At 44.5% G+C, this 25,845-nt stretch overlaps 1 protein-coding gene across 1 annotated transcript in view; it reads left to right on the forward strand.

The window, feature by feature from the left end:
- The window catches only part of luzp1 (leucine zipper protein 1), an 85,545-nt gene that overhangs the window by 20,752 nt on the left and 38,948 nt on the right, over window positions 1-25,845 (forward strand). Inside the window, exon 2 of the mRNA XM_080413678.1 lies at window positions 16,903-16,962. The gene's annotated coding sequence lies outside the window, so the exon portion shown is untranslated. The remainder of the gene's footprint in view (window positions 1-16,902; window positions 16,963-25,845) is intronic.

Raw genomic sequence — 25,845 nt, forward strand, 5'->3', positions numbered from 1 at the left:
TTAACTCTTTAATACTCATCCGTCCTTCAACCGAACCTATAATCTTTGATGCACTAGTCCAAACGAATGCTAATTTGATAGAAGTAGAAATACACATCTGTACCGGCCAGTGTCTGCTAATATACGTCAGGACTGAGCCCGGGTTACAGAACTTGGCGAACCAGCCAGGACGGTTGAGTACAATTGAGTAGCAACAGTAACAAATAGACAAAAAAAATCTAAAATCACAGAAAATAGCACCATGGAAGTTATATTGAGAGAAGAGGACATAAATGTCCTTAACTCAGTTATTGTAGATGGTCTAACCCATACTACATTGGATGAGGAGCTTGAGAAGCACCTAGAAACGTATGGTTCTATTAAACACATAGTGCGTATTGATGATGCCAAATCAGAATTTCACCGTCACGTTATCCTTGAATTCCACACTAGTATGCACACATTAAGGTCCCTACTACCAATGAAGTACACAAGCTCAGTTGACACAAATGTCATCTTCAATGTGCGTGCCCTAGATAGTGTTTACACTGATACAGCCAATAACGCCACCAAGGGGTATCTTGAAGAACTACAGGCCATTGCTGGCAAGAGTGGCAAGTCATTTCAGGAAGTGCTCCAGGAGGAGCTGATGAAGATCAGTATGATGAAAGGTGTCAGTCTCCCTGCCAAAGATAAGATAACCCCCGATACATATTCTGAACCAGAACCCTCACCAGTGTCTTCTGGATCAACAGGCGCCAGTTTGGAAATTAAGGAAGTTGGAGCACCATCTCACCAAACTCCTCCTTTTCTGCTTAGCGCTTCTCAATACGGGCTGGATAGGAACTTGCCAGTGTTGTTTCCACCATCCCCTGCACCCCAACGTGGTCAGTCTGAGTCAATTAGAGACATACCGACTACAATGACCCATACTGCCCTCACCATGAATGATCTTAACCCTCCTGGTGTGCAGCGGGTAGTTGTCGAGCACGTCATGCGAGCCAATGACACCATGTCTGCTGTGCACGCTTCATTTCGCCTCCGCACCTTCTCTGGGAAAACTCCCCGTCCGAACAGTGAACTGGACTATGACACTTGGAGGGCAAATGTTGAGTTGCTGCTGACTGATCCCTCCTTGTCAGACCTGCATAGAACACGAAAGATCCTAGACAGTCTGTTGCCTCCGGCCACTGATGTCATCCAGCATATTGGCCCTCAGGCCTTGCCATCAGTGTACCTCAAGCTACTAGATTCGGTCTATGGTTCAGTAGAAGACGGAGACGAGCTGTTGGTCAAGTTCATGGCAACATGGCAGGACAAAGATGAAAGATCTTCTACCTACCTCAATCGCTTGCAAGTCACCCTGAGTGCAGTTGTCAGAAGAGGTGGTATTGCAGAGAGTGAACGAGATCGCTATCTCTTAAAGCAGTTCTGCCGGGGCTGTTGGCAGAATGACTTGATCACTGACCTCCAACTGGAACAAAAGACAAAAGATAAAATACCTCCGTCCTTTGCTGACCTGGTGCTACTCATTAGGACAGAAGAAGACAAACAAGCAGCAAAAGACAAGCGAATGAGACAACACCTTGGGCTACAAAAGCAAAGTTGTACAGTGCCCAAGCTGCAAACTGCAACACACCGTCTGACCACATGTACATATGCTGCACCTGAAGAAGAAATAACTGAGACTGAGCTGCTGAAGACACAGATCAATGAGATGCAGGCTCAAGTTGCTGTCATGCAGACTACAACTCATCGTAAGGCCAAACATCCTAGCTCTGAAACAAGTGAACTCAACACACTAAAGAGACAGCTTGCGGAAATCCAAGCCCAAGTCACGGATATGAGGACAGCAGCTCATGAAGCTAAGAATGAAAACCCAGAAGCTGCAGAGATAAAGATACTGAAGCAGCAGCTTGCCAAACTCCAAGCTCAGGTGACTACACCTCCAATTAGTGGTCATCAGACAGTGACATCAGCAGGTTCTCGTGAGGTTCCCAGGAAAACAAGCTACAGACCCCGTCCCTCTTACTGTTTCAATTGCGGAGAGGACAGACATCTTGCAGTTAACTGTGAGAGTGAGCCAAATCCTGTTTTGGTTGAAGAGAAGAGGCAGCTGCTTAAAGCGAAGCAACAGCAATGGGACCGCCAGAATGGCGTCACTGGCACCCAAAGGTTAAACTCCTAGAAGCCCCTGTTGCAGGGCAAACAGGGACTGAGAGACAAAATGACCGCCCTAGAGAAACTAAGAGAGTGAACAGCAAACTTGCTTCTGCTGAAACTGCATCTGTCAGACTGCCATCAAGACTAGTAGGAACGAAATGCACCGCTCACATCAAAATTGAAGACAAGGAAGTAAATTGCCTTCTAGACACAGGGTCCCAAGTGACTACCATTCCACAGTCGTATTATGAGAAGCACTTACCTTGTCATCGCATGAAGTCCATGGATGAGTTATTGGATGTAAAGTTGGAAGTAGAGGGAGCCAATGGACAGGCAGTGCCCTACCTTGGGTATGTAGAATTGAGCGTGACCTTCCCCGAAGAGTTTGTGGGGAAAGAGATTCAAGTGCCCACTTTAGCGTTGGTAATCCCTGATGTGAATGACATGCCCCAAATTCTCATTGGTACAAATACACTAGATGTCCTCTACTCCAACTATGTGCAAGGAAATGAATGTCGCCCTCAGTCGTCCCTTTATGGCTACAGAGTGGTGTTGAAAATCTTAGAAGTGCGACAACGGCAAGCCGGCACTGGTGCCATAGGCTGGGTAAAAGTACAGAGTGATGGCCCTGAAATAGTGCCAGCAGGCAGTACAGTCGTCCTTGATGGGCTGCTCATTATGAATAATGCTCATTGTGAAAAGTGGGTCGCTGTAGAGGCCGCATCAAGATCTTCCCTTCCTGGTGGGCTACTAGTGGCACGCTCCCTGTGCACCTTGCCTGTTAAGCGCCCCTGCCGTCTCCCAGTTATGATAAAGAATGAGAGTAAAAATGACCTCACAATTCCTCCTAAAACAGTGCTAGCTGAGATCCATGCTATTCAGAAGGTGATGGGAAAGGAGCATTCTGCAGACTCAAATGCCCCCCAAGCTAGAGAGCTGGACTTGGACTTTGGTGACTCACCATTGTCACCTGAGTGGAGAGATCGGATCACGAAACAGCTAAAGTCGATGCCTGAAGTGTTCGCCCTTCATGATCTAGATTATGGCCACACTGACAAGGTGAAACACCACATCAGACTGAGTGATAATACCCCGTTCAAACACAGAGCTAGACCCATTCATCCCCAGGATGTAGATGCAGTCCGAAAGCACCTTCAAGAGCTACTGGATGCTGGTATCATCCGTGAGTCAGAGTCCCCATTCGCATCTCCCATAGTCGTTGTTCGGAAAAAGAATGGATCTGTGCGTTTATGTATCGACTTCCGAAAACTCAACTCCCAGACCATCAAAGATGCCTACGCACTACCCAACTTGGAGGACGTGTTCTCCCTGTTAACTGGCTCGAAATGGTTCTCAGTCCTTGATCTAAAATCGGGATATTATCAGATTGAGATGGAGGAAGCTGAAAAAGAAAGGACTGCCTTTGTGTGCCCCCTTGGATTTTGGGAGTTTAATAGAATGCCACAGGGAATAACAAACGCACCAAGTACTTTCCAACGGCTTATGGAGAGATGCATGGGAGATCTCAACCGCAGAGAAGTATTGGTCTTCATTGACGATCTCATAATCTTCTCGGACACCCTGGAAGAGCATGAGTCGAGGCTACTACAGGTCCTGAAACGACTAAAAGAGTACGGATTGAAATTATCTCCAGAAAAATGTAAATTCTTCCAACAATCTGTCAGATATCTTGGACATATTGTGTCCCAACATGGAGTACAGACAGACCCAGACAAGATCGAAGCCCTTAAGACCTGGCCAGAACCCAAGAATCTCAAAGACTTACGTTCTTTCTTAGGATTTTCCGGCTACTATCGCCGTTTCGTACAAGATTATTCCAAGGTCATCAAGCCTCTTAATGACCTAACAGCAGGGTACCCCCCTCTAAGGAAAAACAGCAGTGGAGGGAAAAGTAAAACTGTTCAGTACTTCAACCCAAAGGAGTCATTTGGAGAGAGGTGGACTTCATCGTGTCAAAGAGCCTTTGAAGAGATCATTAACAAGCTCACTACAGCCCCTGTCTTGGGGTTTGCAAACCCCAAACTTCCATACATCCTACACACCGACGCTAGTACAACAGGGCTTGGCGCAGCATTGTACCAAGAGCAAGATGGACAGAAGAGAGCGATTGCCTTTGCAAGCAGAGGACTGTCGAGAAGTGAGGCTAAATATCCCGCACACAAGCTAGAGTTCCTGGCTCTAAAGTGGGCCGTCACTGCCAAGTTCAGTGATTATCTTTATGGCACAGACTTTACTGTTGTCACGGACAGTAATCCACTAACTTATATCTTGACCTCTGCCAAGTTGGACGCCACTAGCTACAGGTGGTTGTCAGCCCTATCAACCTACTCCTTCAAGCTTCAATACAGAGCAGGAACTCAAAACCAGGATGCGGATGGACTTTCAAGGCGACCACATGGAGAGCTCAAGAATGATGCAGTGTCAAGGAAAGAAAGTGAAAGAATCAAACAGTTCACTCTACATTATATGACAGATGAGGAAAACCAAGATGTTGTTCTGCCCGAAGCGGTAAAGGCTATCTGTGAAAGGCATGATGTCCACTGGGTTCACCGAGATCCTTCCAACTCAGACCCCTCAGTCACTCTGGTGGAATCTCTGGCTATCCATGCCGATGCTTTACCCAGTGAGTTCCAGCAGGAAGACAATCATGGACTCCCGGTGGTTGCTCACTTGACGGTAGAGGAGTTGAGAGACAAACAAAGAACTGATTCAGATCTCCGAGCAGTTATTGAACACTTGGAGTTGGGAGAGCAGCCTGCTCCTACAGTACGACAAGAGCTCCCTGACCTTGCCTTGTGGCTTCGGGAGTGGAAGCGATTGGAGCTAATGGATGGAGTGTTATATAGGACACGACAAGAAAATGGACGGGTCACACACCAGTTAGCATTGCCAGTTGAACTAAGAGCCACTGTTCTGAGAAGTTTACATGATGACATAGGCCATCTAGGTATCGAACGGACTCTTGACCTTGTGAGGTCGCGATTCTATTGGCCTAGGATGGCTGGAGATGTAGATCACAAGATAAAGACCTGTGTGCGCTGTGTGCGCCGAAAGACCCCACCTGAGAGAGCAGCCCCCCTGGTGAACATCACAACCAGTAGACCTTTGGAGTTGGTCTGCATGGACTTTCTCTCATTGGAGCCTGACCGGAGTAACACCAAAGACATACTGGTCCTGACAGATCACTTAACCAAATACGCAGTTGCCATACCAACCCGAAATCAAAAGGCACAGACGGTGGCCAAGTGTCTGTGGGAAAATTTCTTTGTGCACTATGGGTTTCCTGAAAAACTTCTGAGTGACCAAGGGCCGGATTTTGAATCCCACACAATCAAAGAGTTATGCCGAATCGCTGGTATTCAGAAAGTGAGGACCACACCGTATCACCCAAGAGGAAATCCCGTAGAAAGGTTCAATCGAACCCTCCTCCAGATGTTGGGTACTCTAGAGAACAAAGATAAGTCTCATTGGCGGGAGTTCGTTAGACCTCTAGTGCACGCCTATAACTGCACGCGGAACGACGTAACTGGGTTTACCCCATATGAATTGATGTTCGGCAGACAACCTCGGTTGCCAGTTGACTTGGCATTTGGCCTACCTGTCAGCAGTCCAACCAAGTCACACTCCCACTATGTACATGATTTAAAAGAGCGCCTGGAAGAAAGCTACCGTGTTGCCATTGAAAATTCCTCCAAGATAGCTCAACGCAACAAGCTCCGCTTCGACAAACGAGTCGTTGATTCCACCCTTGAGTCAGGCGACCGAGTATTGGTGAGGAATGTCCGGATAAGAGGAAAACATAAATTGGCCGATAAATGGGAGTCTGACATATACGTAGTGGTCAAGCGAGCTGGAAACCTTCCAGTATATACAGTCCGACCAGAAGGCAAAGAAGGTCCACTCCGGACTCTACATCGTGATCTATTGCTGCCCTGTGGATTTCTACCTGTTGCTGAGTTAGAAGAACCTCCAAAGGCAACTGTGAACAGACCTAAAACAAGAAAGCAGTCTAGTATTGAAGTGACTGATGAGGCTGATATATCAGAAGATCATTCAGATTTTGAAGATCATGACGACTACTACTTACCTGAACATACATCAAACACTGACCTAATTGAAACAAGAATCCTGACCCGGTCAGAGCCCGTACCTCCGAGGGAAAGACAGACTATCAGGGAGAAAAACCAACATGCATGTACAGTTGAGGTGCATCCTGCCCCTGCCAACTTAGACGAAAAGGAAGAATATTGCCTTATTAGGCAACTGGAGAAAGACCAGCAGTGTTCAGATTCCGAAAGAGGATCAGCAGAAAGGACTCCTCTCGATCTCCCTTCCCCTAGAGTTAGGAGGCCTCCAACTCTGAGAGACAATACCTCAACCGAGCTCAGTCTAAACAGACTTGATAACTCTCTGGTTCATGAACACTCAGTACCTGTTGAACAAGAAACCATGATGTTTCCAGTATCAGAAGAGTCAGATTCCCCTGAAACAGAAAGAGAAGTTGTTGGAAAACCCACAGAGAATGAAACCTTACCTGAACCCAATATCATGGATGAAAGTCTCCCTGTTCTCTCAGACCTGTCATTTAGTGATAGCAACAGAAGCGACAAGAGGTCAAATGACAGTGAACCTAGTCAAGAAGTATCAGTCGAAAGAAGCTATGAGCGTACAGAAGCTGAAAGTCTGGATGAAGGAACAACCCCCCCAACCTGCACAAAAGAAAGTGAAACCCCTAATAGACATTCCCAGAGGCTTAGAGCACCCCCTGACAGATTTCAGTACAATCAGTTAGGAAACCCCTTACTGTCTATAGCTCAGTCTTTTGTTCAAAGCCTGAATGTAGCTTTTGCAGATGCACTACAGAGTTTTAGTTATGATGATGCCCTTACCAAAGCACTGCTTGGTCAGTCATGTAGGTGTAACGGGACGTACACACCTTCAGGGGGGGAGGATGTAACCCATGTTACCATGCCTTAAAATAGGATTTAAAAGCTACAAGGAATTAGCAGTAAATAAAGATTTCAAAAGGAATATCTGTCATGAATATTAAAATAGAATCAGCAATATATTAAATATTGCATAAAATCCATGAAGGAAATGGAGCTTTGTGTCCAACAAAATAAGTCCCTGCTGTACAAATGTCCTCAATATAGAGAGGTCTCACATAAAATTCACTTAAGGTGAAGGTGTTTTATTTTGAAGTGTAATGTTTTGGGTGGCACTGGAACAAGACAGACCTGAGATCAGTGACACTTTTCACTGACCAATCAGAGCCCTGCTTGCTGCAGGAGTGAGTGAAGGAACAGACCTGAGCCCAATCAGAGCCCTGCTTAGTGCAGGAGAGGGTGAAAACAGAACGTCATATTCTAGAGACACTCTCTTTGATCTAAAACCAGAGGAGAAGCACGTCGCATCTTCCTGGAGATTGATTACACATTGAATAACGTTTTCAAAGATACACATTGATTAAAGGGAGAACCTCCCATTGTGCAGTTGATTGATCTAAAACACAACGTTAGTGAGCTTTGATCCTGGAAGAAACTCACGTAAGTGTTAATTGACAATTGACCTACTTTCACCCACATGTGTGCTACTAGCAGTATAATGGCTGCACACATTTAAACCCATTGTGGCTGTGAGTGAATCTAGACATTCAAAAACCCTTATCTGTTCTGTTCCTATGTCACCTGTTTCTATAAAGTGATGATCCATGCTGTGTGAACCATGCCCTTGCACAAAAGAATATGAGAACTCAAACTTGATTGTTCTGGTGAGTGATTTGATTCCATATACAATGGTTTTCAAACATTATAATTTAATGACTGTTATTGTTATTTCTGATAATTATATACTTCTGTGATTTATTGACTGAAGATGAGTAAGCAGTTTATGCTGATTGTGAATGTGAATACATAGAGAGTAATCCTCAATTTGGCCTATTTTAGGCTGGGTCTTTTAAGAGTGGATTTCAACTGTGGAAGTCTTTGATCTACAACCAACCGTGGTGAAGAGTTCAGCAGTTGGTGAACAAACCCATCTGAGTCCATCCGAAACTAACTGTTGCTTTGATCTGGAGAACTGGTAGGATTGACTATTGCAAAGAACACTGAAGGAATAGTTTCATGGACATTTCATTCTTTCCACTGAACTGAGAAAACAAAAGGAAAGAAAAAGAAAAGAAGACACACTGTTTATTGTTTTAAAGGGTATTTTTGATACAAGAAGTGAACAAGTTTTTTGTTGTTATAAAGATATTTTTTGATGAAAAGGTCAAACTGTATTTTGATATAAGAGTAAAACATTTCATATAATCATTTAATTTACTAAAAGGTTAAAACCATTTCATTTCATGCTTTGGGGTTAAAATTCATTTAATTGATATACTGAGGTTAAAAACTAAACATTACTTAGGATTAAAGGACTAAAAAGTATTTCATAAAAAAGCTTCAGGTTTAAAAAGGGGTCGCTATATAAAACAAGAACAAAATAAGATCTTCTCAGGATAGAAACAGTTCAATGACCTAATCTTAGGATAAATAGGAACACAAAAATAAGATACATAAAAACTTATGTTCAAGACTGACCACTAGTCTAATTAGGTGGTGTTTTTGTTTGCACTAATTCTACAAGCTGGAAAAAGCAAAGTGTTCACTGTCATCCCTCAAATTCTATTTTATTTTATTTTTAATACATTTAACTCTCTTTAAACGTATCTGTTGGTCTCTGAGTCTTCTTTATTGTTGTTGCTCACTCCTTAACTCTTTAATACTCATCCGTCCTTCAACCGAACCTATAATCTTTGATGCACTAGTCCAAACGAATGCTAATTTGATAGAAGTAGAAATACACATCTGTACCGGCCAGTGTCTGCTAATATACGTCAGGACTGAGCCCGGGTTACATTTGCATTTAGAGATGTTTCTGGTAGACCAAGTATGACGGGAGGTATTTACAAACCAGTTTGTCATCTCCTTTCCATGGATCTGACACCCTGACCCCACGTCTCCGTTCGTCATATGCCTGCTAACAAAAACTTTGTTAGCACTGCCCATCAGCTCCACCCTAGGAGTAGTTCAGTTTGTATGAATATGATTTGGACTGTGATATTAAAGACAAGACAATAATGTTAAAAGCAATGTGATCCCTGTGTCGCACCAGCACACTTTTAAAAGGGAGCTGTTGTTTGAATAGCAGAGACATCGTTATGATCGATCGTTTTAATGTTTCACCTTTGGTATCTGCGTAAAACTTTGCGTGTGCCGCCGAAGATTTGGGGGGTCAGCAGTGCCGAGTGGGAATTCGGTCAAACTGGCGGTCGTGGAGAACGGAAAATCTGTGTCTGTCTGTCTGTCTTGGGTCTGTGGAGGACGCACTGTGTGTGGGAGGGGTGTATGCACCATCAGCTGTGGTGTAAAGTAACTAAGTACATGTACTCAAGTACTATACTAAGTACAATTTTGAGGTATTTTTTACTTTCTTCAGTATTTACATATTTTTCTTCTTCTACTCCACTACAATTATATACTGGTTACTAGTTACTTTGTAGATTTTGATTATTATTACAAAACACACTAACTACTTCAGCCCTATATATATTTCAGCCATTTGAAAATAGCAAATCTACAAGCTCACAATGCGTCGCATTGTGAGCTTGTAGATCGGCTATTTTCAAAGGATTTTTTTATACATTTTGAACTTGTGAAATGGGACATTCTTCACAATGAGTACTTTTAGTTTTTTTGGTACTTTAAGTATATTTTGATGCCGATACTTTCGTAATTGTACTTAAGTAAATTTTTAATACAGGACTCCTACTTGTAACAGAGTATATCTACATTGCAGTATTGATACCTTTACTTAAGTAAAACATGTGAGTACTTCTTCCATCACTGCCCATCAGCTTCACTGCCAACCCAACCCATCAGTTTCACAGTTTGGCCGAGCGTTTGTGCCGCTGCACCAATATACGAGGTAATGTGTAGAATGGAATTAAGTCCTTTCGCGTATGTATGCCCATGTACGTTATCAACACTACATCAGCAGTTTTTGATGACATCAAGGATCCCTGTATCTCTATCGATCGGTCATATGGTAGTGGGTACTGCACTGGGTACTCTGAGAGCGAGTACAACGGGTATTGCATAAACTAGTGGGGCATGCATTAAGTATATTAACTAAGTTGCTGCATTCCCAAATGGCATCATTCCCAAGTAGGCCGGTGCCGTTTAAGCTATTAATCGTATATCTAATGCTATTAGTACTGTGGTAACAGGTATCGCACTGGGTACTACAACAATGGGTTCAGCGAGGACAGCAGATGCAACAGGTATTGCATAACTTGGTGGAGCATGCATTCCCAACTTGCATTATTCCCCATTTACATCGTTCCCGACTTGTGTGGTCCCCGACAGTGCCATCTATTAGAGAGTTACGCCAACTCCGTTCACTTCTTCGGGCCAGGTCTTCTACATACACATACATTGGCGAATAGTGACAAATCCCTAAACCGGAAGTTCATGGAATGCATTGAAGTCGACGGCTCCTTGTCACTATTTCCAGCTACATGAACCACGTGACCGACGCTGTTTCTGACCCCTCATTGGCGCAACTCTCTAATAGAAGGCTCTGGTCCCCCAGTAGGCCGGTGCCCGGTCTAGTATTCCCAAATACAAAAGGTAATGTTTTTTGGGTTTTTTTTACACTAAAGATCATCATGCTGGCATTATTTTTTTATGTGAGCTGCTGTGACATAGGCTTTTTTACTCTCTCCGGCTCTGCAAGCCACAGGTCCAACGCTGTCTCAAAACCAGAACACATGAATCCCTTCTGCATTCTCCTTTATTGTAAAATGTACCGTATATGAGACTGCATCCCTCCTACTCCCACCGCTCCCTGGCGATCTTATCCGCGATTTTCAATGGCCACGGATTACGATATGAAAATAAAAACAATCGCCCAAGCTTAATGGCAGGCCCACATTTATTTTTGCATTAAGACTGGATTGTTTTGACCTTTTAGCAGCCATTTGTTTTCAAGTACTAAACACTTTAGCTTGGTTTTGCATTCTCTGCAAGGCCCTAGCTACTGTGGTTGTTGCACTTTGTCATGAAAAATAAACAATTGCAAAGGTCAGCTGCCTGACAGAGGTATTAGGCAGTGTCAATACTAGCGCTGCTATTTGTCATACAGTATTACTTCTGTTGGTATGATGTGAGTGATGACGTGCAATACTGCTACATCACCCCATAATCCCTCTCTTAATTCTATCCTGTCGTTCTTCTCTAACCGCTGTCTGACCTGGGAAGATAGTCTGAGCACTTGGCCTCTTGTTCATGCACAAACAAACGTGTTAGTCCTAATATATTATTGTCTGTCATCTGTTGAAGAGAAAGGACTTGAGGGCTATTAAGACATTTAGAACAGGTTTTACCGGTCCGGTCCGAGTTGAAATAGAGGTGGCTCTTTTCTCTCTCTTTTCTTTTCTTTTTCATCTGACATAATTGTCTTTTATGCAGGCGGGCGGATGTCGCATACTGAAAATAGCAACTCTTAAAAGCTCACAATGCATTGCAGAGCGACGCATTGTGAGCTTGTAGATTTGCTATTTTCGGTGCGCGACACCGGCACACCACTGAGTATATATAAATCAGGCAATACTTCTTTCACTGGAATGCAAATACCAGCAGGAGGAATGCTGTTCAAAGTCTTAAGTGGCAGCGAATACCAAATCCATCCTTTCGTCCATTCTTCTCTGGTGTTTCCCCTCCCTCCCTCTTCTCCCTTGTTCTTTCCGTCTGTCGTCTTTGTGTATAATCTCTTTACGTCTCTTTCACTCCCCTTCAGCCCCCCCCATCTCTCTCTCTCTCTCTCTCTCTCTCTCTCTCTCTCTCTCTCTCTCTCTCTCTCTCTCTCTCTCTCTCTCTCTCTCTCTCTCTCTCTCTCTCTCTCTCTCTCTCATCTCTCTCTCTCTCTCTCTCTCTCTCTCTCTCTCTCTCTCTCTCTCTCTCTCTCTCTCTCTCTCTCTCTCTCTCTCTCTCTCTCTCTCTCTCTCTCTCTCTCTCTCTTCCTCTCTGTCTCTCATGGCATCCTGTTCACTGTGTTTGATTTGGGCATTAGTATCCTCCACTGGCAGACAAAACAACCCCAGACCTCTCCAAGCTGCAACCCCCAGCCTACACACACACACACACACACACGCGCGCAAACTATCCCTTCTGCTAATCACTCACAGGAAATGGGCTCCCATGCAAACGAGGCCCGCCTGGCTAACGGAGCCCTGTGTGGAGTTTTTTTTCTTTTTCAGGCCTTGAAATGTTCCCCAGTCGAGGAAATTGAACATGATCTCTCTCTTTCCCCTTCTCTCGTTCTCTCCCCCCCCACCCACACCCCTACCCCATCTCCATGTTTTTACTTGATGTGGTTCCTTGTCTTTTTTTGTTTTATGACTGTTTAACACAGTCTCAGTTTGAATCCATCCTTTTTTTTGTGTGTGTGTGGGGGTGGGGGGGGGTTGGTCTGTAAAACATTTCGATTATTCTGATTAACGGGGGCATACAGAATCACTCCTCTCTGGGAGCATACATTCATGTGAAGCTATTTTACATGTAAGTCTAGCAACGTGCGATAAGGTTGGCAGTTTAAAAATGTCTTAAGTCGAAGGCATTTGCAGCATAAACACTAACCTTCACTTAACGTAGAATTATTGAGGGGGATCTATGTCTACTGTGTGTGTCAGTGTGTGCACTGCTCTCTGAAGGAAAATTGTAGTCTTCCATTGTGCTCATGGTATCAGTGTATTTATATTCAAGTAAAACATCTCCTTGAAGTGCACCAAGTAGGAGTGTGTGTGTGTGTGTGTGTGTGTGTGTGTGTGTGTGTGTGTGTGTGTGTGTGTGTGTGTGTGTGTGTGCATTTGTGAGGGTGTGCATTTGTGAGGGTGTGTCTGTTAGCACACTGGTGCACAATAAAATCCTCGGTGCTAATCTATCCATTTATAACTCTGAAGGTGTACAAATGGAACCAAATCTCACCCGTTCATTCTCAGAGTAAAATTTACATTGAGGATCTTTTCTCTGTGTGTTTATATCTGTGACTCAGTGGCCCTCACACTGTGAGATATGTCTTTGGAGACTATAGGCCTAAGTGCACAAAACGTACACTCTGATAACTTATCAGCATCTCTCCATTATATGTGTGATAGAGGCTTACACGGTAAAACTGTGTAAATAAGAATTAAAAGTTAGGCATGCTTGTCAAAAGGGATTACTACACTGTCAAAAGGGGATTACAACACAATAAAATCCTCAGTGTTAAATGAACTCTGAGAGAGTGCCCGTTATGGGTCCATTTGGTTACATTTGTGTTCTCCCACAGTTATAAATTGATAAATGAACACTTAGGATTTTACTCTGTAGCCTCTATTGAAAATTGATGTATTGTAATGCTTTCCAACTCAACTTATGTTTATTGGCAAATACACATTGGCACCACATAGTACATTAGATATCATTTTTTTGCCCTTTATATAGTTTTCAGTAGAGACAGACAGGGAGAGAGAGATGGGGAGAGACAAAGATCGTCGGGAACGGGCCTCGAACCCATGATGCGCTGTCAGGCTACATTGAAGCCTAAGTGCCCGGACCGCTACGCCAGCCATCCGGGCCCACATACAGCACTTTATCTTGATATTAAAGCTGCAATCCGTATTTTCTTAATTTCTTATTTATTTTTTTTACTCATTTTCTCCCCAATTTATTTGCCAATTAATTCCTCCCCACACACATTTCTGTGTGTTGTCATTGCTGTTGTATCCTACTGGCTCACCTGCCAGTGAGGAGCCTCCACCGCAGGCCCCTGTCCCACTTCTCCTGCCCAACACTCCCTGCTGACAGGTGCCGCCCTAGCCCGTAGCAGTACGTGCAATGACAAATATCACCGGGGCAATTAACTACCACATCATGTTCGGTTTCAAAGCCATAATGTTTATAAAATGAGAGACTTTATTTAAAGTAAACATGTTTTTAACTTGACAATTCCTAGTCCTGTCTATTCATTGTTATAAATAATATTTTTTTGTTTATTGTGTTGCTGAAACTTGGTGGTGGGAGTGGACAGCACGGCTTACTTTAATTATGCTGAAATACTGCATCCTCCACACAACTGCATAGAGTTGCAAATGTTTGGCTATAACCTCCCAGTGTTTTAGCTGGGGAGTTTGATCGGTCTCTGAACTATGCATTTGCATGGAGACTCATTTGCTCCTTGCGCTGTCATCGGACAGTAGCGTGTCGGATGATGTCTTCATAAAAGGGTAATCATATTGGAAGTTTTACAGCTTCCATAATCCATGTTGCACGGTGATTGCACACACACAGTCAGCATTTTATGTTATGCGGTTAGTACTTATACCTCAGACACTGATTTCCTAGACCTGAATCTGAGTCTGGACCTGTGTCACATCGCTTGTCATCTAGGAATGGGTTAAACATTTATGTTTCTCTACAATAGATGCTTAGTATGTCTTTGACTGATGGATACAGAGATCTCCATATATGGGCATAAAAGGGACAAGGACTGACGGATATAAAGATCTCCATATATGGGCATAAAAGGGACAAGGACTGACGGAATACAAATATCTCCATATATGGGCATAAAAGGGACAAGGACCGACAGATACAGAGATCTCCATATATGGGCATATCAGCATATCTGCATCCCTGGCAATTACCTTCCTTAAAGTCATCACCTCAGTTTATTTCCTGTCCCCTCCTTCCTGTCTCTCTTCGCTGTACTGTCCAATACAGCAGGAAGGAATGCCTTAGAATAATTTTCATAACAAAACTATGCATCCTGTTCAAGAGAGGCACACTGTGATGATGACTGGTTGTCAGTGATTCCGGCAGCCACACCAGGAAGGAGTTGGTTCCACCTTAGCTCGTTTTGGTTCTGTCTGCTCTGTAAAATGACGAGTCCCTAACTTGACATGTCACAACGTGCGTGAGGGAAAGGACAGAGTGGAGGGACAGTGGAGCTGGGAGGCAGGCAGCTGTTTCCATTTTTGTTTGGTCATTGGTTGAAACTAGCGGACTGGCTGGCTGAATGTCCCCCACCCCCCCACTCCCACCATCCACAACACATACAAACACACACAAACATGCGGTCACTGGTCGCTAGGGTATTTGGAAGGATTTGGGCATTTTGTGTTTTTCGGAAGGATCTTCAAGGAATATTTCTGGATCATTTGGAAAGAAAGGGAAAATATCAACTGAAATGTGTATTTACTGTTAGCCACCTTGATACAAAAGTAGTTTAATGTTTTGAGCTTGCAGTTGCACCATAGGGATGCTGCCTGTTATAGTCGTCTCCAAGCACTGGTCAGATTTATGCCTTTTTATGTTTGCTGAAGCCAAATGAAAACAAAAAAAGTGTCTTGACTCGGAAAGACCCATTTGCAAATCACCTTTGCTTTGCAGTCTGAGCATGTGAGCTGATTCAGCAGAATCATGTGTCTGTGTTTACGTTGTGCTTCTGCCCGCCATGAATCTAACATGAGCTCGCCAAGCACAGAGCAGCCTGCCTCTGGTGGTCCTTGGTGAGGAGGTGAACACTGACAGCGAGAAGGAATGGAGACAGTCAGAGGAACAAGATTGGTGCATGAGGAAAAAGACGCTAGAGAGAGGAGTGAGAGGAAATGTTCTGCTTCTCCCTGTGTCTCTGTATCTTTTGTCTCTCTAGCAGTGCTGTCCTTCCTCATGGTATTGTCTGTGTATGTCTGGCAGTGCTGATGTCTCTAGTCATTCTCTCTGTTTGTATCTCTGGCAGTGCTGATGTCTCTTCTCATGACATTGACACACCGTTCACCTACTGTACTTACCGGAGTCTTCAGTTGCCTGTATTTCACAGGAATGTTTCCCTTCTCCATCATCCTCAACCCTGCCACCCATTCCCATTCTCTCTCTGTCTGTCTGTCTGTCTCTCTCTCTCTCTCTCCCTCCCTCTCCCTCTCTGTAAATTCAGTCCAGACACCAGCCTTAAATCTGGATTCTCTCTGCTTAACCAAACATATGGAATGCTACTGTAATGGAATGCTTCAAGTCTGGATTGCCCTTTGTGTGCGCAAATAAGTGTGTGTGCGTGCGTGCGTGCGTGCGTGCGTGCGTGCGTGTGTGTGTGTGTGTGTGTGCGCGCCCGCGCTGTGCGCATATGTTTATGTGCAGGATTGCGGGTGTGTACATTACATGCGCATGTTTGTATGTATGCACGCGCATGCCCGTCCTGTGCATGTTTTTTGAGGTAAGAGTAGAGCGCTTCTGTGGTGATGATAATAATGATAATGGTGTATTTCTGTTCGTGCGTGTGCGCGCGCGTGTGTGTGTGTACACTCAGAACAGAAGAGATTGCCTCCCCAAAGCCTTAGCCAGATACAGCTGAATGGGGCCTTGTGTTGTCGCAGCCAAAACTGCTTGTCTGCTCATGCATGAGCCCATTGCAAAGCCTCAGAATGCGTCCCCATATCTGAGCAGTTAGCTCATTCTGAGCCCGTTAGCTCCACTGTGAAGGCTCTCTCCTACAGTGATGGCATTGTCGGCTTGGCCGCAGCCAGGATCTCTGCCAACTGCCAAGCATAACAATGGTGAAAGGATGGCATGGGTATGTGTCTTGAGATTATGATGATTGTGACTCCCGAGTTCACTAGAAGTAACCTCATGCCCTGTTTGTGTCATTGTGTATTTCCAGAGAATGGAGACCTGTCTGGGATGAGAAGGTTAATGTGCCACCCATAAGAGGCTGGAGAAAGTAAGTTTGTGTTGTACTTTTTCTATTTTTATGTTTTAAAGTATTCCCTATACAATGCTGTACCTTTTACACTGTGTGTGTGTGTGTGTGTGTGTGTGTGTGTGTGTGTGTGTGTGTGTGTGTGTGTGTGTGTGTGTGTGTGTGTGTGTGTGTGTGTGTGTGTGTGTGTGTGTGTGTGTGTGTGTGTGTGTGTGTGTGTGTGTGTGTGTGTGTGTGTGTGTGTGTGTGTGTGTGTGTGTGTGTGTGTGTGTGTTGCTATCTTTGTGAGAACCAAATGATGGAAAGTGAGGACCGTGACGGTCAGGCATGTATACCATTACACAGGTGCATGTATAGTCACTTGGAAGACGCAGGGTCACACTGTTGTTCCAGATTCCAAGGCCTGCTGCCTCTCCCTGCTTTCTTTGCTGGTTTCTTTTTTTGTGTTTTTTGTTCTCTTTCCTCCAGCTTCTTCTTCTTCTTCTTTAGTCCTCTATATTGCCCTCCTTTTCCTCTGTTACCCTTCCCCTCCTCTGGTGCTCTTTGTGAGGCTGTTTCCTGTTGGGTACTAAAGCCGGCGCCATGCTTCCTTCCCCGTACCCTGAGGTCACACACACACACACACACACACACACACACACACACTCACACTCACACTCACACTCGAATGCATTCTGTATCAGGCCGGCCAATGGACACCCATAACACTCATGCACACAAATTACTCATATACATTTTCACACATGATGTGCGCATGGTTGTGCATGCACACACAGGTTGCTGTTCACTCTCAAACATGGGCAGCTATGTCCTTTGGAGGGACCTCTGAGGAACGGAACCCCCTTTCTACGCGGTGGAGGCTCATTACATTACAGTCATTTAGCAGACGCTTTTATCCAAAGCGACTTACAATAAGTGCATTCAACATAGGTAGGGAACGAAAACTACTAATCACTAGAAGTCTTAAGTGCATTTTCTGCAAAAACAAGCAACCAAGAGTATACCTAGCGCTAAGGTAAAAGTGCATTATATCAGCTACCTGTTTCCTTAAACAGATGAGAGGGGCGTGCTATAAAAAAAAGCAGATGCGACACGTTGTGAGCTTTTAGATCCGCTGTTTTCGTATAAATCGGGCTTAATGCTGATCAGTGAACAGCTGTACTGTGGCAATGGGGGTGTAGTCTGTAACATCAGTGGTCGTGGAGAGTGGCAGTAGCGTCCTTACTCTCTTTCAGAGTCTCTTTCCAGTTTCTGGTCATACTCTGCTGTAAACTGTATGTTCAACTGCATAATTCATATAATGTTAGATTTCACATTATGCCATGTATCTAACATTTTATATATTTCATTAGTCAGACCACAGCAGACAGGAATCAACAGGTAAAATGTTGACCTGTCCCAGTATCCTGACTGGCTAATGCAGGTTAAGTCAAAAATAGGTGGCATTTATAAGCACCAGCCCAAAAATAGAATAACGGTGTCCCAAAATAACATCAGAATGATTAACTATCCTTTATAAACACATGGTGCATGAATGGGAAGCTAGTAGCTACAGTACACTTTGTGCTTGCTACAGGTTACCTGCTGACTAGCTGCAGCTGGTAGCTTACAGTACGTATTGATGACGATGGCGTTTTCTAACCTGGCAATGGCTCTCCTGTCCACTCATCTAGTTCCCCCAATTGATGTTACCTCTTTCTCCCTCGCAGCGTCATCGTTTTTCTTTTCTCTCGCTTTCTCTTTTCCTCTTTTCCTCTCCTCCTTTCCCCTCTCCCTCCATCCACCAGCCAAGTGCTGCATTCTCACTGCAGTGGTGTGCTCTGCATTGTGGGTGCTCGCTCCACAGTCACACATCTCTCTCACTGCACGGTATGTTGCTCTCTCTCTCTCTTCAGCTTTCTGTCAGCACTTTCTATCTATTACACTGGTTCTCAACCTTTTCAGGCTGTGACCCCCCCAAAATAATCATATGTGAACTGAGGACCCCACCCTGACAAGCACTTGAAATTGTAGGAGTTGAGGCATTACATTTAGTTTGACTCGGTTCCACAGATAATTATTGTGAAAATAGCCGATCTACAAGCTCACAACGCCTCACAACGCTCATCTGCTATTTCTATTTGTTTTGCCTCTTTCTTATATTATTTGACAATTTGGACAATGTTTTAACAGTTTTTATAACATAGTTTGTCGATTACTTTTTATGCAGTAATGGTCTTTTTCTTTTTCTTCATTCTTTTTTTTGGAGGTATTAAGAAGGTCTTAAAAGTCCTTAAATTGTCGCTTCACTGTCATCTGGGGACCCCCCCAAAATCATGTGGGCACCCGAGGGGGTCCCAACCCACAGGTTGAGAACCACTGCTCTATTATTATTCACAATGCACATTGAGCATACACACACTGTTCAAGTCTCTCTCTCTCTCTCTCTCTCTCTCTCTCTCTCTCTCTCTCTCTCTCTGCAGCCGCAGAGGGCACCTGATGCCAAGGCTTAAGCTGGCCAGGCTCTGCCAAGCAAGCTCTTGCTGCATTTGTGTGTGATGTCTTATGCAGGCCCACAAGAGGGATAAACGCTGTGTATTAAAAGAGGCTTTTAAATGTCTCTCTGAGTGGAGTGTTTGTAGGTTTCTCTCCCGCACACTTCACTGAGTGAATGTTGCGTGTGTGTGTGTGCACGTGCGTGCGTGCGTATATGTCTTTGATGTCAAACATTGCCTGGCTGGTAAAATGCACAGTCAATCACTGTTGAGATTCTCAATGTGTGGTTTTTAACACTGAGAGTGTACGAATGGAACCAAATGGACCCGTAATAATGAGGATTTTGCAGGGTAGATTTGGGCTCCAGAAATAAAAAACATAAAATGGGGTCTGTGTCCTAAATAATGCATATCAAACTGGGCGTCCTTGAAATGAAAAAGGTTGAGAATCACTGCTGTGTAGAGAACTTGACTGATCGGCTCCCATTGCCTCTGTGTGAGCCCCTGGGCTACTGGGGGAGGGGTGGATAGAGAGAATGAGTAAGAACAGAGGATAAGAGGAGGGAATAGCAGGGGTGGACAAGCACAGGTGGGGGTGGAGTGACATTGAGAGGAGGTGACGTGAATGTGGGTATTGGAGGAGAGATGATGAGGAGAGAGAGGTGGGGAACATGAAGAGCAGGAGTTGAGGGAACAGTAATGCAGTGGTTCTGCTGTCTGTGACCTTGGGTGAATGTGTTGAAGGTGAGAGGTAGGGGTGTGCCGATATATCGTCCCGCGATATATATATGAGCCCAATATCGTATCGTATCGTTTCGTGAAATTAGGGCACACCCCTAGTGAGAGGAGATGGTAGGTCACGTGCTCCATAAACAATAACAAATAAGATAAAGTTCTATTAAATAGTGTATAAAACTTAATTGGAATAGACATATAAAATAGAAATAAGTGTATAGTAAAAACATATTTCTGTATTTAGCAACTGCATTGAATGCGCTTAATGCAGATTTTTCTGGTTATATCTCTTGATGTTTTATCCAGCTAGTGGGTTAGACAAGAAAAGACTAGAGGGTAAAGGAAGAATTCAACATATCTTTACTGACTGAAGTGACTTGTGTTCACCAGTCAACATCCTGCCTGCAGTTGGCCAAAGTAAACAGCGAGTTGCCAAGGAGGAGTTACTAACATTGTCATCTCTCTTTACCACTCGCCCTCTATATGTCTGTCTGACAGTTGCATACTCAACACACACACACACACACACACACACGCGCGCACGCACACGCACACGCACACGCACGCACGGACAGTTAACAGGGTTATCAGCTGTTGATAGTTGTCCTTCATGGTTCCCAAGTGATGAGAGCCATCGTGTCGTCATGTTCGCTTATCAGTGTGAATTGGTGGCACACACATTCCTCCATAAGCAGGTCAGAGCTATATTAGATACCCACACGTACACACAGCATATCTCTACTCATCATTGGGTCATATAAGTGTTCTAGCTGACATCTGCTGATACCTGAGAATGTTTGAACAGCTGTATGAAGAGGTTTTAAATAGTGTTTGTCCTGACTACACTGTCTGTTAATGGGCTGTGGCCCAAAACAGTAAAAAGTATGTCGCTCTCCAGCTGGATTTACGAGAGAACGTTTCTGTCATTTTAATAAGGTTGCCTTTTTTAACTGATGATCCTATTCAATGTGAATTACAATGAGTGAAGAGGCAGGAGTTGAATGTCATGTTAAAGGACAACTTCAAAAGCAACGGCTTGTGACCTTTGTTGCACGTCATCCACCAAAATGTCAAAAATCGGCCATCATCTCTCAAGTGTACAGAAATGTACACCTTTTTTCCTATTATTCAGTCATTCATATAGCAAAAACCTGATGAACGGTAGGGTATGTTGTAGGCTACACTACTTCCTCTGCTGTAGAGGGGTTTTGTTCCAAACAGAGGACCTGTTGTGTATAAAAAAGGCCTGTTCTCTCTCTGACTGCCCCAAGGCTGCTTGCGGCTCATATTAATGATGTCACAGTGTGGCTGGTGCTCCATGTGGGAGGGGTGCTGTCACAGCCTTGTTAGATCTGACTAACATAATAACAATGACTTCTGCCATTGCTTCCCTTTGCTTCCACAATAGGGGCTTCCCACGGTTTCACACCACCAGATAGTGAAACCATAGAGAACACAGACACAGACACACACACACACACACACACACACACACACACACACACACACACACACACACACACACACACACACACACACACACACACACACACACACACACACACACACACACACAGAGACCAATAGTATACACACACAAAGGGTGGGAAATTATCTCTCAATGTTGGCTGTATATGGTAAGCCCGTCTACCAGCCACTTTGGCAGGATATCAGCCATTGTTTGGTTGGTAAAGTAGGGAAAGTGGCAGCTGAATTTAAGAATGCACCAGTCATTGTGGCCGGCAGACAAATATAATAGTTTCCTGCCCCAATTGTAGACACCACATCCTCTGTAACAGCTCCCTCTCTGGTGATAAGTTGAAGTTCATATGACATGTTCATTGTCTCCGCCAGGCCGAGGCATGGCCGAGACTATGTTTTGCACCCTGTCCGTTCGTCCGTGTGTATGTCCGTCTGTGAACAGCTAATCCCTGGCACCGTTGTGCCCGATCGCAAGGAAGAAATGCCACCCTACATTTTTCAAATCGGCCTGGTGGCGCTATAACAGGCCGAGTCGTGATTTTACCTAATAACTGGACCGATCGACTTGAAACTTTGCACGCACACTCCCTAGAGGCCAAGGAAAAACTTCTGCCTTTTCCCAATCTGCCTTTTATAGCGCCACCAGGTGGCCGATTTTTGCAAAACACATTTATTGATATTACTCCTACAGATTTTGTCCAAACATCACGCAATTTGGTACACATTATCGCTCTCTAGTCATGTGATTAACACAGATCTGTCCGATTTTTTATAATCCATCCTGATTGGCTAAGATTGGCAGCTGAAGTTTGCAGGAGAGTCTTGTTTTCAACAAAATGCCTCAAATCATAAATGCAGCGTCCGATTGCCGTGAAACGTTGCATATTACTCCTAAAGATTTCATCCAAGCAAATCGGTATACGATACATTATCTCTATAGTTATGTAATCGAGAGGGATCTGTCAGATTTTTCATATTCCATCCTGATTGGTAATTTCGAACATTGCTCCGAGGAGCACTTTTTCTAGTTTTCTACTGTAATCCTCCAGATTATGACTCCCACTCTGTCACATATCCTCCTGAAGAGCTATTTATGACCACCACCACACTGATTCACTGTCCTCCATTTGGCCTATACATTTCAGTCTGTCTCTGGCTCTAAGTCTGACTTAGTCCAACTCTGGGTCTGACTCTGATTCTTTGTCAGAGTCAGACACTGACACTGACTCTGAATTCACCTCTTAGTCCAATCCACTTTCTTCCCACAATCCTGATGTCCTGTAACTTCCATTGCCATATCCAAATTAATTCTTTACATGTACAAGGGGCTACAATTTTTTTTTTAATGGATTATGTTGATTTATTGTGGGATAATATGGCATTTTCTGCTCATGACAGATGAGACACCTAATACAAACACTGTGGATACACTCAGCTTTGGTCGCTTTCAGTTTGAAACACCAGAATGTTATTTTTCATTTCACCAAACGTCTGTGGTGGAGTGTTTGCATAGCATACCCAATAAAATCCTTAGTGTTAATTTATCCATTTGTGAGAGTGTGTACACTATCAGTGACCTCTGACCCCTACTCAGAAGACAAAGCGTAGAGTAGAGTTGGGAAATATTCAAGGAAACTCAATGCAGGTAGTGTTGCCCTGTGCTGGACATAAATCTGTGTTCACAACAAAAACAAACAAGCAGGGAACCATGTACTGTGTGTTGTCAACGCACGCACGCACACACACACACACACACACACACACACACACACACACACACACACACACACACACACACACACACACACACACACACACACACACACACACACACACACACACACACAGTATGTCCCTAAGTAATAACTGTATCTTCGAATAACCCTATCCTAAAATTATTAATTGTCTCCGCCAGGCCGAAGGCATAGCGAGAGAGTATGTTTTACCCCCCGTCCGTCCGTGTGTGAGTGTGTGTGTGTCCGTCCGTCCGTGTGTCCGTCTGTGACCAGCTAATCTCCGACACCGTTGGCCCGCTCGCTCCGAAACTGTGCACACACACTCCCTGGATGCCAATTCAGAACCTCTGAAGCCCTGTTATAGCGCCACCAGGAGGCCGATTTGTGCAAAACCCATTTACTCCTACAGATTTTATCCAAACGTCATGTAAATCGGTACACATTATCTCTATAGTCATGTGATCAACACGGATCTGTCCCATTTTCCATATTCCATCCTCATTGGCTAAGGTTGGCTTCCAAAGTTTGCAGGATTGGTCCGTTTTGAACAAAATGCCTCAAATCATGAACGCAGCTTGCGATTTCCGTGAAATTTCACACGCACATTCCCACTAGGCCGAGGAAGAAATGGCACCCTTTTCACATTGGCCTGTTATAGCGCCACCAGCAGGTCTAATCTTAGCAAAACACATTTTTGGAACAAAAGCCTCAAATCATGAATGCAGTGTCTGATTGCCGTGAAAAGCCTAAGAAGAAATGACACCCCTTTCACATTGGCCTATTATAGCGCCACCAGGAGGCCACAATAACGTACCTGACCTGGCGGAGACCTGTGCTCCGAGGAGCACTTTTTCTAGTTTACAATGTGTTTTCCAGTTTAGAAGGCAAGGTATGCCTATCGATGTTAAACTTGTTTGCAGTCACTGTGTTCGGGCATTTCTATGTACCCGTGCACACTTTGAATGTGCACATATCCAATCCATGTGTGCAGCAGTGCCCCCCGCCCACCCATCCCCCCCACCGACACCACCCTCCAACTTCTATCATGTTTGCTTGACCTGCCGTCCGATAACAGTTCTAAAGAAAAGCAGCGAGCGCTAAGTCAGGCTGAACCTCGCAGCAGCAATTCTAGAGAAGGACAAATATTTAAGTTTGGACTGAGAGGTCGCAGGGTGGGAAAGATGGTCATTATTGCCTCACTGTCTGTACCCACACAGAACAATGGCATAAATCTAAAGCGTCATGTCCAGGGACGCTCACCCCGTGGGAGGAGGAATTTAATCGAACAGCAGTTGCACAACTTTGCCTCCAAGTTCGCCTTTCTCTCGCCCCCTCAGTTGCACACCAGCTGTGTTACAGTATTTGCCAGTCCGGTCACCGGATAATGTACCGGATCTGTTGCATCTATCTATTGTGAGTGCTGAACATAGAAGCATCGCTGTGATGTTATGGGCTTGTTCAGCCCTGTGATCTGATTTCTGCCTGTAGCTGTCATGTGTTGAGTCTCCCCAGATCTCTATGGCTCCTTCCTCTCCCCGTGGCCTGGAGACTAGCAGGCAACTGACAGGCTAGTATTTTGGGATGCTGCTGTTTTTAATAGAACATCTAATATATTTTGCGTTTTTCTTTTAGGCCTGCTCTGCTTCCCGCTCATAGCAACAGTGACGTGTGTGTGTGTGTGTGTGTGTGTGTGTGTGTGTGTGTGTGTGTGTGTGTGTGTGTGTGTGTGTGTGTGTGTGTGTGTGTGTGTGTGTGTGTGTGTGTGTGTGTGTGTGTGTGTGTGTGTGTGTGTGTGTGTGTGTGTGTGTGTGTGTGTGTGTGTGTGTGTGTGGTGCTGTTTTCTGATGAAGAACATGCTCTAATATAGTTTGTTGTTGTGCTGCCAGGATCAGGCCTCAATAGGGCCAGAGCAGAGCCATGCGGCTCAGAGGGGCTTTGCGTTCCATTCAGCTTGTTGAAAGTCATGTCCTCAATCTGGTCATAAATATAGAAAGGAAAAAAGTGTGTGGGGGCAAGCGGGGGAGGGCTGACAGCCTGTCAAAAGAGTCTTTCTTTCTTTCTTTTTCTTCCGCTCGTCCGTCCTAATGTCCGTCCGTCCTTCCTTCCTTCTTATCACCAATCATAACACTCATCTCTTAGTTGGTTGCATAGTCCCTTTGAACCCCAATTATTTGCCATCTTCTCTGTGGGTGTCATCATTATGCCTTCCAGAGGCAGGGGACTACTTTTAGGCCCCAGTGCAAGGAATCTAGCTTTAGACACACTTCAGAGGACAGACCCAGAAAAGGCCCTGAGTTACTAGGCTGAGGAAACATAAATTGCTGGCATAAGCAAGGGAGGGTCAGTCGTCCCACATCGCCCACCTAAATTGTTCGTCGTGTGACTGTTCCCACATTAGATGAATGTAACAGGTACAGTACTTAATGCTTTGGCGAGAGGTGTCTATAAGCACGTCAGACTAGGCATTTGTGGATGAT

The sequence above is a fragment of the Gymnoscopelus braueri genome (genome assembly GCF_963280865.1).
Source record: "Gymnoscopelus braueri genome assembly, chromosome: 19".
NCBI classification, from domain to species: domain Eukaryota; kingdom Metazoa; phylum Chordata; class Actinopteri; order Myctophiformes; family Myctophidae; genus Gymnoscopelus; species Gymnoscopelus braueri.